Raw genomic sequence first — 15,870 nt, forward strand, 5'->3', positions numbered from 1 at the left:
TATAGGAATTGCAATCTCTACAAACATTGCTGTTTGTAAAGAATTTTCTATGATAATTCAAACTCCAGGGAAGCCTTTTGTTTATACCATGAAACACCATTTAAAGGATATAAGGAAAATAAGAAGTGACACAGGTAAAATCTGTCTTCACGCTGACACAGAGTTTACTGCAAAACTAGTTGTAATGAACTATGCTTTTACAATACAATAATCAAGACAAATCCTGACTGCAGGACAAATCCCGACAGTAGTGGCCAATATAGATTCACAGACATGCATAGACGCATGCACTCAGCATCACAAAGTGCGAGCCAAGGAGGCGTGTAAACATTCAGTTCACTGCTGTGATGCCGAGCAGAAGGCAGACTTCAAAGCCATCATACATGATGTTGAAATTGATTCCCTGCTGATTTTCTTTAAAGTGATTCATCCAAAAATGGAACAAAAAATGTTTCATGTATAACAAAGAGCACACAGCAGGAACTGTCTGTCCTTCCTTCACCATGTGACTGGCAAATGAAGTTTGGAACAGTTTGAGTGACATTGTCCATAACTTTGAGACACGGCCAGCAGTCTCTTTTAACTAGGAAAATCTGCATTGGTATAGAAACTATGGAAAAGCTTACTAATTGCCATTCTTGTCAAATGAGGTCAGGTGTAGTTGAAGGGGGAGAACACTTTATGAACTCGACACCAACAACACAAAATTACTTGCTTATGTGAACCGATTTAGAGAATGGAGGAAATGTTATGATTCTTCTCAGTACCAATTTGTTCTATGAATCATACTCTTCCATAAGCTTTCAAATTCATAGGTCAGATGACTTCTGTAAAGAATTTGCTACCCAAATGCCTTTTAGGCATCTGAGCTCTCAGACAAGAATCTACAGCAGCTGACAGTTTCAGTGCGAGCTACAAGATCCTGAACCCATCTAAGGACTTTTATTTATGTTCCTGAAAGGGACTTAGACCCCTGAAATTCTACCTGTAGAGTATTTTCTTCTTAACTCTGTCCTTCCTCTCACATCAAAACAAGAAATTGTTCTGTCAGAGCTTGTCAGATTTCATTTTCTAATGGCAAGCTCTGCAACGAAGGTTCAACATTAACTCTCAGAAGAGTTACAGTTATCATTTAACTAATAGAATAGAATAGTACAGAATAGAATACAATAGAATAGAACAGAACAGAACAGGTTGGAAGAGACCTTCAAGATCGAGTCCAACCTATCACCCAACACCATCTAATCAATTAAACCATGGCACCAAGCACCCCATCCAGTCTCTTCCTAAACACCTCCAGTGATGGTGACTCCACCACCTCCTTGAGCAGCCCATTCCAGTCGCAAATTGCTCTTTCTGTGAAGTTCTTCCTAACATCCAGCCTAAACCTCCCCTGGTACAGCTTGAGACTGTGTCCTCTGTGTCTATTCTGAGGAAAATTCCCAAAGATGCAAATCAATCAGGTGCTTAACTCATACTGAGTTCTGAGGAAATAACCACAAGGCTCTAATATGATGCTCCTTTAGTGATTCCATATTAAATGGCGATCTTCAGATGAAAGGTATTGTAGTGCATCTGTTAAAAAATGGGCTGCTTCCTGTTGTACAGCAACTGGGAAGCTGTGTTTCATGCAGCTCAGAAGGTACTGTACCAAGAGATGATCAGTTTCAGCACACTCTTTATTCCAGCTCCAGCCTGTGTCAGAAATTTGGAAGACTTCACCAAAAAAAAAAAAAAAAGAATGGAAACATCATTCACTTCAGGACATGGTTTAGTGGGCATGGTGGTGTTGAGCTGATTACTGGACTTGATGATCTTAGAGGGTTTTTTCCAACCTTAATGCTGGAAAAAATGCAGGCACTAATGCTGGCACAAATACAGGCTCGGTGACAAGTGGATAGAGAGCAGTGCTGCAGGGAAGGGCTTGGGGTTGCTGGTTGATGAGACACTTGACGTGAGCCGGTGATGTGAGCTGCCAGCCTAAAAAGCCAGCCATGTCCAGGCTGTATCAAAAGATGCATTGCCAGCAGGTCAAGAGAGTAGATTCTGCCCCTCCACTCTGTTCTGGTGAAACCCCACCTGGAGTACTGTGTCCAGCTCCAGAGCACCCAACACTAGAAGGACATGGATCTGTTAGACAGGGTCCATAATAGGGCCACAAAGATGATCAGAGGGCTGGAGCACCTCTCCTACAAGGAAAGGATGAGGGAGTTTGGTCTGTACAGGCTGGAGAACAGAAGGCTCAGGGAGACCTTAGAGCACTCTACCAGTACCTGAAGGAGGCCTGCAGGAAGGCTGGGGAGGAACTATTCATAAGGGCATGTAGTGATAGGACAAGGGACAATGGTTTTAAACCAGAGCAGGGTAGATTTAGATTAGACATTAGGAAGTTATTTACACTGTGTGGTGAAGACACTGAAAACTGTGTGGGTGCTGCATCTCTGGAAGTGTTTAAGACCAGGCTCTGTGAGGCTTTGAGCAACCTGGTCTAGTGGAAGGTGTCAATGCTTATGGCAGGGGGATTGGAACTAGACAATCTTTAAGGTCCCTTCCAACACAAGTTATTATATGACTGTGTGATTCTGTTGAAGAACTGCATAAAACCTTAATGTGTTTGAGAGTATGTTACCTCAGGCCTGTTCTTGCCATCAGTTTCTTGTTTTCTAAAAGACTTGGTTCAAAGTAACAAACATGAACTGCATTGTTCATAAAGTTACAGCTTCAGGCCCTTTTGTATTCAAACATGAGAAAGAACAACATTCTGAAAGCAGTCATAGTCTTAAGGACAAAAGCATCTGTGTCAGCCTCTTGATGGATGCCCCTGATGATTTTAGTAAAGGTTCACTTATAGAATCACAGAATGTTTTGCAATGGAAGTGGCCTTCATAGGTCATCTTGTCCAACCCTCTCCTGCAGTGAGCAGGGACATCTTTAACTAGATCAGGTTGCTCAGGGCCCCATCAAGTTTGACTTTGAATTACTCCAGGCATGAGATCTCAAACATCTCTCTGGGCATTCTGTTCCAGTATTTCACCACCCTCACAGTGTAGAACTTTCTCCTTATCTCCAACCTAAATCTACCCTGCTCCAGTTTAAAACCATTGCCCCCTCACTACAAGCTCTTTTAAACAGTTATAGAATCATAAACCTGTTTTGTTTGGAAAAGACCCCTAAGATTATTGAGTCCAGTCACCAACCTAACACCACCATGGCCATTAAACTATGTCCCAAAGTGCCATGTCCATACATTTCTTGAACACCTCCAGGGATGGTGACTCCACCACGTCCCTGTGCTACCTGTTCCAATGCCTCACCATTCTTGCAGGAAAGAACTTTTTCCTAATACCCAACCTAAACCTCCCCTGGCACAATTTCAGGCCATTTCCTCTTGTTCTGTCATCTGATACTAGGGAGAACTCCCGCCCCAGTTTTCTTGTAGGCCCCCTTCAGTTATTGGAAGGCTGCTATAAGGTCTCTCTGGAGTCTTCTCTAGGCTGAACAGTGCCAGATGTCTCAGACTGTCCCCATAGGGCAGGTGCTCCAGCCCTCTGATCATCTTTGTGGCTTCCTTTGGACCTACAGGTATTGAGGACTCCAGAACTGCACACAGGATTCCAGATGAGGTCACACCAGAGCAGAGCAGAGTGGCAGAATCACCTGTCTTCACCTGTTGGCCACAGTTCTTTTAATGCAGCCCAGGATACAGTTGGCCTTCTGGACTGCCAGCACACATTGCTGACTCAGGTACAACTTTACGCCCACCAGTACCTACATGTCCTCTTCTGCTCTCAATTTCATCATCCCCCAGCCTGCATTGATACTAAGCATTGCCCCACCCCAAGTGTAACTCGGCCTTGTTGAACCTCATGAAATTCACATACCTTTCAAGCTAGTCTTTGTCCCTCAGTATGACATCCTGTTCCTCTGGCTTGTCAGCGCACCACTCAGCTTGGTGTCATCTGCAGACTTGCTGAGGGTGCACTCAATCCCACTGACTATGTCATTGATAAAGATACTAAATTCACTGGTCCCAGTATGGACTCCTGAGTACAGACTTAGCCTGTATCCTTTTCTATACAGACCCTCTGTTACTTAGAGTATTTGGTGTATATCTCTGATGCAACAGAGGATGGAACAAAGAGCCACTTAAAGACACTCAGCTCTTTTCACTTTCATATCCCAGACTCTTCAAGACTCAGCTGCAATCATAAGACTAAGATTTTTTCAGAGTGCCAAGCCTCAGTGCAGCTCTATGCCTTTTTTGTTGTCCTCTTATACCATCTGCAAGTAAATAGATTAAGTTGTTGTGATTGGAATGAGAAATGAAACAGAATGAAGTGAGTGGTGGCCACTCAGGCTAATTTTGATTGCTCGTGTATTTCAACTTATCTCAGTGATTAAAGACTTGCCAGCAAGGCAGCCCACACGAGGTTTGTTATGTATAGACTGGAGACAGTAGTTTAGAAGTCATGTCTGCTTGTTGACAAGGGATGTAATATTTCAGATTCAGAGAATGATTTAGGTTGGAACATCATCTAGTTCCAACCCCCCCTGACACAGGCAGGAACATCTTCCACTAGATCAGGTTGCTCAAGGGCTCATCGAACCTGGCCTTGAGCACCTCCAGTGGGGGACATGCATGACCTCCCTGGTCAACCTGTTCCAATGTCTCACCATCCTCACTGTAAAGAATTTCTTCTGAATATCTAGTCTAAATCTACCTCCCTCAAGCTTAAAGCTGTTCCCTGTCATCCTGTCACTACAAGTGTTTGTAAAAAGTCCCTCCCTGCTTTCCAGTAGGCTCCCTTCAGGTACTGGAAGCCTGCTCTAAGGCTCTCTGGAGCCTTGTGGAGGAGGCAGGGGAAAGATGAGACAGAAGAATCTCAACACACAGAGAAGCAGGGATCAAAATTAGATATTTCTACATGAAGTTGTATGTCTGTTTCAGTAATAACCAATAGTGCCCTCAACTACACTTAAACCAGAAGACATAGCAGCTCTGCTGCTTTCAAATTGCTCAAATGCCTGAACACTCCCAAATATTCTTCTGTGGAGGCAGGTATGAATGGTGCACAAGCGTCTTCTAGACTTGTGTTTATAGAGTATCTGCAGGTTATTCAGTGTTACAACAAAGAGTGCCTGGAGTATTCTTCACTTATCTGGTGATCTCTATGTTTCAGAAAAACTAGAGTGTGGGTGTAACCAAATAACCTGTATTATGTCACTTTTATTCAGTACTAAATCTTTTTCAGGTGTGCTTGAGCCTTTTTGCTGCTGCTTAGAATAGTTAAGTGGTAAGGTGATCATATTAAGAGAGATTGTGAAAGATGATGTATAGCTATGCTGAAAGGCAGAGTGTTCTCCACAGCTCTTTGACAACTCCCTGAGGGGAGTTTGTAGTGTGGTGGGTATTGGTCTCTGCTCCCAGGTAACTAGCGATAGAACAAGAAGGAGTGGCCTCAAACTGCACCAGGGGAGGTTTTGGGTGGACATTGGGGGAAAAAATTTCACTGAAAGGATTCTAAGGCATTGGAACAGGCTGCCCACAGAGGTGACAGTGTTTAAAAGCTATGCAGATATGGTGCTTGGGCTTATGCCTTGGTGGTGGACTTGGTAGAGTAGGGTAATGGTTGGATTCAGTGATCTTGAAGGTCTTCCCAACCTAAATGAATCTACAATTCTGTGCTTTCCTTCTCATCTACCTCACTCTGTGGCAAGCTTATAGACACTAAAAAGTGTTCTGTCTGTTTTCTGTGGATTTACATATTTTAAATCCCTTGCTGACAAAGCTGACTTTCTTGTAACTAGTAAAGACACCAAAGCCAAAACTCCTTCCCAGCCTTTATTGTCATGTCATAATTTATGATGAATCATGGTGCATTAAGTGCCATGATTTCCAGCCTTTTGGGCATGTGGTGTGGCACAGTCAAGTATCAACAATTTGACAATTCTTTTGTGATTAAAGACCTGGCAAAATATTTGGGTTGCCTGATAATTTGCTTATTGACTAAATAGTGCCATGGGGGCACTTCATGTCCCCCTGTAACTCAGCACTGGTGAGGCCACACCTTGAGTAGTGGGTACAGTTTTGGGGCCCTCACTGCAAGAAAGAGATTGTGGTGTTGGAGTGGGTCCAGAGAAAGGCAAAGAAGCTGGTGAAGAGTCTGGAGAACAAGGCTGGTGAGGAGCAGCTGAGGGACCTAGGGTTGTTTAGTCTGTAGAAAGGAGGCTGAGTAAAGAAAGGAAACAACTTGAGTGCAGCTGGTACAACTTAAGGCCATTTCCTCTTGTCCTAAATGAAAATAAGGAATCTATTAGAATCTAATTACAAGCATAACATTATTGTCTACTTTGTCAACAATAAGCTAATCCTTGATGCATCTGGATGTATTCTAAAATGTCACCCATTCAGTGAAATACATTGGCCAACAAATTACCTAATTGTCTTCACACTGGGATACTACATCTTTGGATGCTCTCTACAACTAGAGAGCACCTAGGCTCAAGGTGAGGAGAGAGTTCTTCACAGAGAGAGTTGTTAGCCATTGGAATGTGCTGCCCAAGGAGGTGGTGGAGTCACCATTCCTGGAGGTGCTCAAGAGAGGATTGGACGTGGCACTTGAAGCCATGGTTTAGTAGTCATGAGGTCTTGGGTGAGAGGTTGGACTTGATGATCTTTGAGGTCTTTTCCAACCTTATTGATTCTATGACTCTATGAACTACCTGAATGAATGCTGAAGTGAGGTGGAGGTTCGAGTGAGGTGGAGGTCAGTTTCTTCTCCTAGGTAACGAGTGACAAGATGAGAGGAAAAGGCCACTAGTTGTACCAGGGTATGTTTAGATTGGATACTAGAAGAAAATTCTTGACTGAAACAGTTTACAAAGACTGGAACAGGCTTCTCAGGGATATGGTTGAATCCCCATCCCCAAATGTGTTTAAAAGAGACAGGGTTGTGGTGAGGGATATATTTTAACCCCAGGCTTGGTAGAACTAGAGAATGGTTGGACTCAATGATCTTTAAAGTCTTTTCCAACCAAAACAATTCTATGATTCTGTGCTGGCATATCAGAAACTTAAATAAAAGGTATTGTGGACACTATTTTTAGATTGTAAATATTTTGAGAATCACATCCTTCTTCTTTTTTTTTTTTTTTTTTCTTTTCCTTTCCTAAAACAAATTGTAATTTAGTACCAGTAGTAACATTATATTTATCCAACATTCAGTATCCCTGGTTACTTGCCCTCCCAGCACTGGATCACTGCAAAACAACAATACACAGGTCATGAGGTGTTGGGTGACAGGTTGGACTTGATGGTCTTTGAGGTCTTTTACAATCTTATTGATTCTATGATTCTGTGATTGATAAACCTCTTGAGTTTTGCTATTTTGAACCTGTCTCCAGAAAATAATGACTTTTTTGGGTCTTAAGGAATCACAAGATTGCCTCCCCATATTGATCTTGTACTCTGTGAAAGACAAGATATCCTGTGGAAGTTTAAATATGTCCCTTTTGCCGTTTCATTTTAAAGAGCACAATAAATAGGAAAGGTCTGGAAGAGTGAGAAAGGGACTCAAATTTAATTGAGTACCTGAAGAAAGTGTACAGCACTGAAGGGTTTTTCCTGTTGTTGTTTGTCTTATTACAGCAGACATAGATGAAAGTCTTTAGCAAGCAGGGAGTTTTGCAAACATTTTCTTCAGCTTGGAAAATATACATTTGGAAGGCTTTGAGATGCTTAGTCATGACCTTCCCCTGCACTTTTAATTTGTAACGAAACCCAAGGCACTGCAAGTTTAGAGTGGCTTGGGGGATTTCACTGCACTTACGCATTGGCCTGTCCCAGCAGCAGCAGTAATGGCAAAAAAAAATCAGTGATTCATAGTTTCTCATTTACACCCTGGCTTGCGTCATGTACCATGTCACATATTTCCTTTCTTTTCAAGTATGTTTCTTGGGACAGGTTTGTTGTTGACTGGGAAGTGGAGCTGTTCCCAATGCATTCCTAAAGAAACATCCTGTACAGGAAGAGAGATTTGTTTTATTTTACATACAGCTGCCAATGTACTTTAAAGTGGATGGTCTCCTCTGTTGGGTTTTTGGTGGTGTTTTTTTGTTTATCTTTTTTTCTGCTTCTCCTAACCTAAACTGAAGTTTAAGGTCACTTTGTAAGCCAGGCCTGCTTGAAGAAGGTCAGCTGAGACTCACAGAAGTTACTAAAAGTATAAAGACCTCTTTGAGACCTCTTGACTAAGAGGTTTAAGGCTTCTAGTTATTGATCTTTATGCAGCTAAAATATATTGAAATCCTGGACAGCAGCTCAATGTTGAAATGGAGATCAGTGCCTCCCTGGTCTCCATCTGTGGGCCATCAACATGAGAGCCATGAGGAGAGGAATTGCCAGTGAAGACTGAGGTAAAAAAGTTGTTGAGAGTCTCAGCCTTCTCCTCATCTGTTGTTACTAGTTCCCCACTGTTGCTCACCAGGAGGGGTATGCTTTCTTTAGCCTCCTTTTCTGGTTAATGTACCTGTAGAAGCCTTTCTTGGTTTTCTTTACATCCCTTGCCATGCTCAGCCCCAGCTGCGCCTTGGCCTTCCTGACCTCATCCCTACACAACTGAGCAACCTCCCTAATTTTCTTCCCAGGATGCCTGTCCCTTCTTCCATTTCCTGTGTAGTCCCAATTTGCCCTTTAGTTTGACCAGCAGGTCATAACTCAGCCATGGTGGCAACTTGCCTTCCGTGCCTGATTTCTTACACCTGGGGATTGAGATCTCTTGTGCACTATAGAGAACATCCTTAAAGATCTGCCAGCTCTGTTCCACTCCCTTGTCCCTGAGGGCTGTTTCCCATGGGGTCCTATTTACTAACTCCTTCAAGAGCTGGAAGTTTGCTTTCCTAAAATTTAGGGTCCTAGCTATGCTTCTCATGGGCTTCATACCCCCTAGGACAGTGAACTGCGCTAGTCCATGATCGCTGCAGCCCAGCCTTTGACTTTGACATCCCTGATGACTTCACTTGCACTTGTGACCAGCAGGTCCAATAACATACCCTGGGGTAGGGCTGCTAATTTCTTATCTTAAGAAGTTGTCATCTAGGCACTCTAGGAGCCTCCTGGATTACCTACAGCAATGCTTACAGATGATTAGAAGGCTGGACCACCTCCCCTACTGGGACAGGCTGCAAGAGTTGTGGTTTTTCAGCCTGAAGAAGAGAAGGCTCTGGGAGATCTTTAGACTGGATATTAGGAAGAAATTCTTTACAGTGAGAGTGGTGACACACTGCAACAGGTTGCCCAGGGAGGTTGTGGATGCCTCCTCCCTGGAGGTGTCCAAGGCCAAAGTTGAATGGGGCCTTGATCAGCCTGGTCTAGTGGAAGTGGTCCCTGTCTGTGGCAGGGGTTTGGAACTAGCTGATCTTTAACGTCCCTTCCAATTCAAACCATCCTATGATCCAGTTTAATGTAAGTAGGGCTACTGAGCTGAAAAAAATATTTAAATTTAATTTTTGCACAGATGTGATCAGATCTAGCTGCACTTTTGCAGTTTTTTGTATCCTTTTGGGGGGGGCCTTTGGGGGTTTCAGCTTAATTGCTTTTCTCACAGTCTGCTAGATTTTGCAAGGAAACAATCCCCCCCCACACTGACTTCCAACACTCTTCTTCAGAAATGTGTAATGAAAAGTACTACATTTCCATGAAGCTTGCAAAGAACAAGTTTTCTGTTGCTGCAAACTGCTAGACACAGCTTCCCTTTCCTCACGACATTTTCTGGCACAGTGTATTTTCTTCTTATAAAAAAATAGATGAGCCAGAGTTCAAATTATGTGCATTAAGAAAGAGCATAAAAGGAATTTATTTCTTTCCAGATAATCTGTTATTTAACGAAGCTACTTCAAGGACTCCAAGTCTTACTTTGTTTGTTTTTAAGATGAGAGTTCTGAAGCACCTACAGCACTACTTTTAATTAGAGATGATTCCACCGCTTGTCTTTCTCTCAACTTTTTGATCTGCCAAAACACTGTCATATTAATTGTCTCTCTGATTTAATTCAATAATAGGTTATGCTTCCTCTGGGTTATAACAGAAGGTGGTCTAGAAGACAGGGGGGCCTCAAACATTATTGCTGCATGCAAATATTCAGGGAAATTCTTGAAGAAACATTTATTCAGAAATCCAAAGGGAAAGCTCTGCTTGGAGTAACTGACAAATGTTGCAGTGAACTTTCTCTCAGTCTCTCTGAAGTTTTGATTCTAAGCTGCTCTGTGCTGTATGTTCCCAGCTCAGTCTCTGCTCAGGGCTAGCACTTGCTGCAGCTCAGGACAGGTTTGCACAGACAGTGGCTGCTGCTAGCAGTGACAAGGCTGATGAAGAGAGTTAGTGCCAAGGGTTAGGGTACAGACCAAGGGCACTGCTACATCTTATGTGCCAGCTTGGGGTACAAGAAGGAAAAGGCTGCAGCTGCAGGGAGGAGGAGACAGGACAGGTGAGCCTAAACTGACTAACAAGGGATTCCACTCCATATACATCAAAGACATTGTAAAGCTCAGGAATCACGAGGGTCAATCCCCTTCTTCAATGGTTGGTGTCTGAGCAGGACTCTGCGTGTTCTGCCTTTGATCCTGATCTGTGAGTTCCTCAATCCAGTTCTAGAATCCAGCACGAGTCCAGTTCCTATCTGCTGCTGAGTCCAGGTTGGGACTTGTTGCACAGCACCAGTGGTGATGGTGACTAATTGCTATTGGGGGGGGTATGTTTTCATCTATTTAATTTCATTGTTGTTACTTTTATTAAACCCGGTTCCTTTTATTAAATCTCATTCCCTTTCCTTTAGGAAGCAGAGGGGTTCATAGAGAGCCTCTGTCTCTCCTTTAGTGACTGGCCCATACCTAACCCTTGACAATCAGTCTCCAAACTAAGTTGAGACTTTAAGATACTTCATCACAATATATTGAAAGTTTATATTTTGCTGCTGATAAACCAAACCAACCAACCCAAACCAACCCCAACCCCAACCCAACCAAAGAACAAACTAGATTTTCCAGTGGATTTTGGTCTAGTTTTATTTGTTTCATGAAGGAAAACTAAGCTTTGCTCCAGTTCAATTTTACCATCAGTTGTCACAGACAGTAGAGCTTCCAGTTGATTCATTCCTCAGTGGAACAATGAGGAGAGTAATTTAGATCTGTGATGTCCTTCTGTGGTGGATTTCGTTTGAACCAAGAGAGTAAATTCATCCTGAAAGGGCAAGAAGGTGATAATTACTTTCCTTTGTCTGGCTTTGAGAAGTGAAATAGATGAGAAATGACGTACTGAGCTGATTACAAATCTCTTAAGCAAAACACTCCCTACAAACTAGGTAAAGAATTGAAGGTCACAATGAAAGCTGAAGAGTTTGCTTTAACTTGACAGGCCTGTGCTGTGAGTTGGTGTGGGGGCTTTATTTATTTTGTTTTGTTTTTAATTGCCTGAGCCCAGTCGAGTTATCATAACACAACTGAAAGCTCCATTAATATGCAGGCCAAAACATGTGTGACTATGTAAACTGTCTTCACTAAAGTTTGAGTTCCCTTTAGGCTATACACACCCTGTGAAGAGGACTTCAGCTATCTATGCAGCTTCGTTGTGGCTTTTCACAGCCAGTTAACATGAATGACCTGAAATATTTTATTTGGGAAAAAAAGCTTACTGTGTATGAGCAAAGCTGAATAATTAATGTGTATCCTCACCCCAAAAGAGTATTCTGGGGGCTTCAGACTCTAAAAATTTCAGTATGCTTCTTCTGGGTGAGGGAGTTTAGTCACATCTCATGATGCAGAGTGTGGAAAGGAGTCTTTTGATCATAGAATCATAGCATTATTTTGGTTGGAAAATACCTTTAAGATCAACTTGAGGCAATTTCCTCTCAACCTGCCACCTATTAATAGGGAGAAGACACCAACACCCAGCTGGCTCCAACCTCCTTTTAGAGAGTTGTTGAGAGTGAGGAGGTGTCCCCTCAGCTTTCTTTTCTCCAGACTAAACAACCCCACTTCTCTCAGCTGCTCTTCTGACTTGTGCTCCAGACCCTTCACCGTCTTTGTTGCTCTTCTCTGGAACTGCTCCAGCACCTCAATGTCCTTCTTGCAGTGAGGGCCCCAAATCTGAACCCAGGACTCAAGATGTGGCCTCACCATTGCTGAATACAGGGGAACAATCACTCCATATGAAGTGAAGAGAGCTAACAAAAGGAAAAAGCATTTCTGAACTCTCATATTTCACAGGCCTCTAATCACATGCTTCTTCCACTCCTGCTGTGCTCTCCCAGCCTCTACAACAGGTGTTGTAGAAGAAGACCTACATTATCTGCACCTTATTGGCCAAGTGAAGTTTGGATGAAGAAAACATGGCAGCTCAAAAATGGGAACAAATAGCTAGAGCAGCTTATTGGCTACGCATTTTCACATTTTCCCTTTCATCAGCAAACATCACAGCCACCAACACTGCTTGTGGATGCAGGCTTGGTTGTCATGCTGCTCACTAGGACAGTGCTCATTTTCAGATCTGAATGTAGTTTGTCCCTTCAGAGCATGTGAGGACAAAGGGCAAACTGGTACTAAGTACACTCTGTTCATACACCTAATGCAACATCTATTCTCACAGGCTGTGGCAGCACATTTCCTCATTGAAAGATACAATGAGTCATAAAAAGGAACAAAATAAGGATTTATAACCTAAACACTCTGTCCCTGGAGATGGTCAAGCAATTTATAAGTCTTGACACTGTTCTTTCACTGGTGGACTTGTGGTTAGCTTTATGAACTTGATGTCTTGCAGATTAGACAGAGTAACACTTTACTCTCTGGACTTAAAAATACACACAGAAAAATATCAGAAACCCCAAACCAGGAAAACTGATCCCAGATCACAATGACAAAAACTGCCTGAAATAGCTGAGAGTGGTTTATTGTGATATTGCACATGGAACCAGCACAGAACCTAAGAGACTAAAGGTGGAGGTCAAAATTTACTACTAGGAATAGAAAAGGAATCATTTAAGAATCTTGGACTCATAGAATTGTTTTGGTTGGAAAAGATCTCATTGAGTACAACTGCCAACCCAACACCACTGTGGCATGCCCCAAAGGATTGTGACCACACATTTCTTGAACACCTCCAGGGACAATGACTCCATCACCACTGCTTTGCATCTGTTAATTATATAATTCAGCCCTTTTCCTCACTGCAGTATGAAAGAGCATCTCTGATAAATGATGAAAATGGTGTGTCATTTATGACTTGGGTCAGGTAAGAGTCCTGCAAGTCTTGCTGGTTTTCCTCAAATAAACTAAAACACATGTTGTGTTTCACTACTGAAGTGAAATATTGAAATGAAACATGAACATTAAAAGTGTTAGCCTCTTTGCAGACATAATCACAGAATCACAGAATGGCTTAAGCTGGAAAAGGACCTTAGAGACCATCTACACAAACCTCCCTGTCATGGGCAGGGATGCCTCTCAACAAGATCAGGTTGGCGAAGGCCTCATTCAACCTGGCCTTGAGCAGCTCCAGGGAGAGGGTATCCACAACCACTCTGGGCAGCCACAACCACTTGTGCAGTCACTATGTGATACTGCTTTGGCAGTGGGGCTAGACTCAATGATCTCTAGAGGTCCCTTCCAACTCCTACTTATGATTTGTGTTTTGTTTGACTTGCCACTACGTAAGACAACTAAGTACTGACTTCTCACTCACAGAATCATAGACTACCTTAAATTAGGGGGAACTATAAGGATCATTGAATCAAATTGTTCTTCCACATGATATCTTTAATGATGCAAAAGTGTGCCTAAAAGGCCTTTATATTTGAATGTGTTCCACTAGCTGAAAAAAAACAAAGGTGGCTTTTACAGTAACCTCTAAAACCTCCATAAAACATTTGTCTGCCTTCCCCCCACCTCCCAACACAAAAAGGAAATAGCAAAGTTGGTAATAAGTATAACTGACTTACAAGAGGTTAACTTTTCTACTTGAAAAGAAAATACTTTGGTCAAACCTCTAGGCCAGGAGTGTGAAAAAGTGAGATAGAAAAAAAAAAGAAGGCTGTTTTTGCAAAGGCTTTTCTCAGAGTAGGAGTTTTCTTGGCACAGTCTTGGCAGTTTGACTTTATCTTCCTACTTGATGGGAGTTTGTGTTTGAGTGCATTACGCAGCCTAGCTTTACTCCATTAAGTTTCTATGGCTGTGAAATAAAAGAATTAGGTAGTCTACGGAGATATTGAAAGCATAATCTCTGAATGCTCATAAGTCCTCCAAGATGTGTTAGAAGAAAACTTCTTATCTATTAGTTGAAGCTACTCACTGCTCCTACAATCCTCATTTTATCTGAGTAATCAGCACTGGAACTGATCTGCTGACCTGATGCATTGATGTTGCTAACAGACTTAGGCTGTCGAGCTGTTAGGCTCGAGGTGAGGAGAAAGTTCTTCACAGAGAGAGTTGTTAGCCATTGGAATGTGCTGCCCAGGGAGGCGGTGGAGTCACTGTCCCTGGAGGTGTTCAAGAGGGGATTGGATGTGGCACTTGTTGCCATGGTTTAGTACTCATGAGGTCTTGGGTGAGAGGTTGGACTTGATGATCTTTGAGGTCTTTTCCAACCTTATTGATTCTATGATTCTATGACTTCCTCCACTATCGGATTGGAGGAGCAAGTAGCAAGAAAAAAAAAAATAAAAAGGGAATGTTGCCTTTGGCAAGTTGCCAGGAATATTTATTTATGTATGTTCCATTTATATTTACAGGTCTTGAAGGGAAACTTTGATTAATGTGCATATATTAAACACCTACTCAGTAAATACTTGAACATTACACAATGAGCTAATTTGTTGGGTTTTGTTATTTGTATCTTTTCATCACACACTATTTAAGAAAATACTTAACTGTGATCTTATCACACAGCAAGGAATTTGCAAAAGCTGTCTATAAGTAATTCAGTTTCAACTTGCAGCATGCTACATGCTGCAGCTACAGTTTATATTACAAGTTCAGGTGCCACATGCTTAAACTATAGAATCATAGAATTGTCTCAGTTGGAAAAGACCTTTCAGTCCAACCATGATCTAACTCTACCAAGTCTGCTGTCAAACCACGTTGCTCAGCACCACATCTCTGTGTCTTTGAAATACCTCCAAGTTTTGAGGATTCAACCACCTCCAGGGGAGCCTGTTCCAGTATCTGAGAACTTTTTCAATGAAGAAATCTCTTCCGATATCCAATCTAAACGTCCCCTGGTGCAACTTGAGGTCATTTCCTGACCTGTTATTAGGGAGAGAGACTGAACCCCACCTGTATCCAACCTCCTTTCAGGGAGTTGGAGAAAGCAAGAAGGTCTCCCCTCAGCCTCCTTTTCTCCAGAAGAAAAAACTCGTTTCCCTAGCCTCTCCTCACCAGACCCGTTCTCCAGACCCTTCACCAAGATATAGGCCTCCATTACCATAGTTTTATATCCTTCCATTCTGCAAACTTCTATGTAAAGAAACCTCAATATGTGATACTTCAGCTGCCTTGATGAATTATAATATTTTGCTAATGATTTTAATTTAAAAAATAATGTAGTGCATTGATGCCTTTTATAGTTCAGATCTATTTGCAGTCAGGCAGAGGCTCAGCTAAAAATTTTCCTCTGATTTGAGTCAACAATGATGTAATATTTTTTATCTCATTTCAAGAAGTTTAAGTGGACACCATCTGCTTCTCATCCTTCCTAGCACAGAACTTTGAGATCTTCTCACACCCAAGATGTTTTATCAAAACAGGCAGTTACTGAGAACACACAGTAGAACCAAGCTAAACTTTGAGTAATGATCCAAAGATTGAATTCTTCTCTCCTTT

The sequence above is a fragment of the Dryobates pubescens genome, chromosome 4 (genome assembly GCF_014839835.1).
Source record: "Dryobates pubescens isolate bDryPub1 chromosome 4, bDryPub1.pri, whole genome shotgun sequence".
Lineage (NCBI taxonomy): Eukaryota > Metazoa > Chordata > Aves > Piciformes > Picidae > Dryobates > Dryobates pubescens.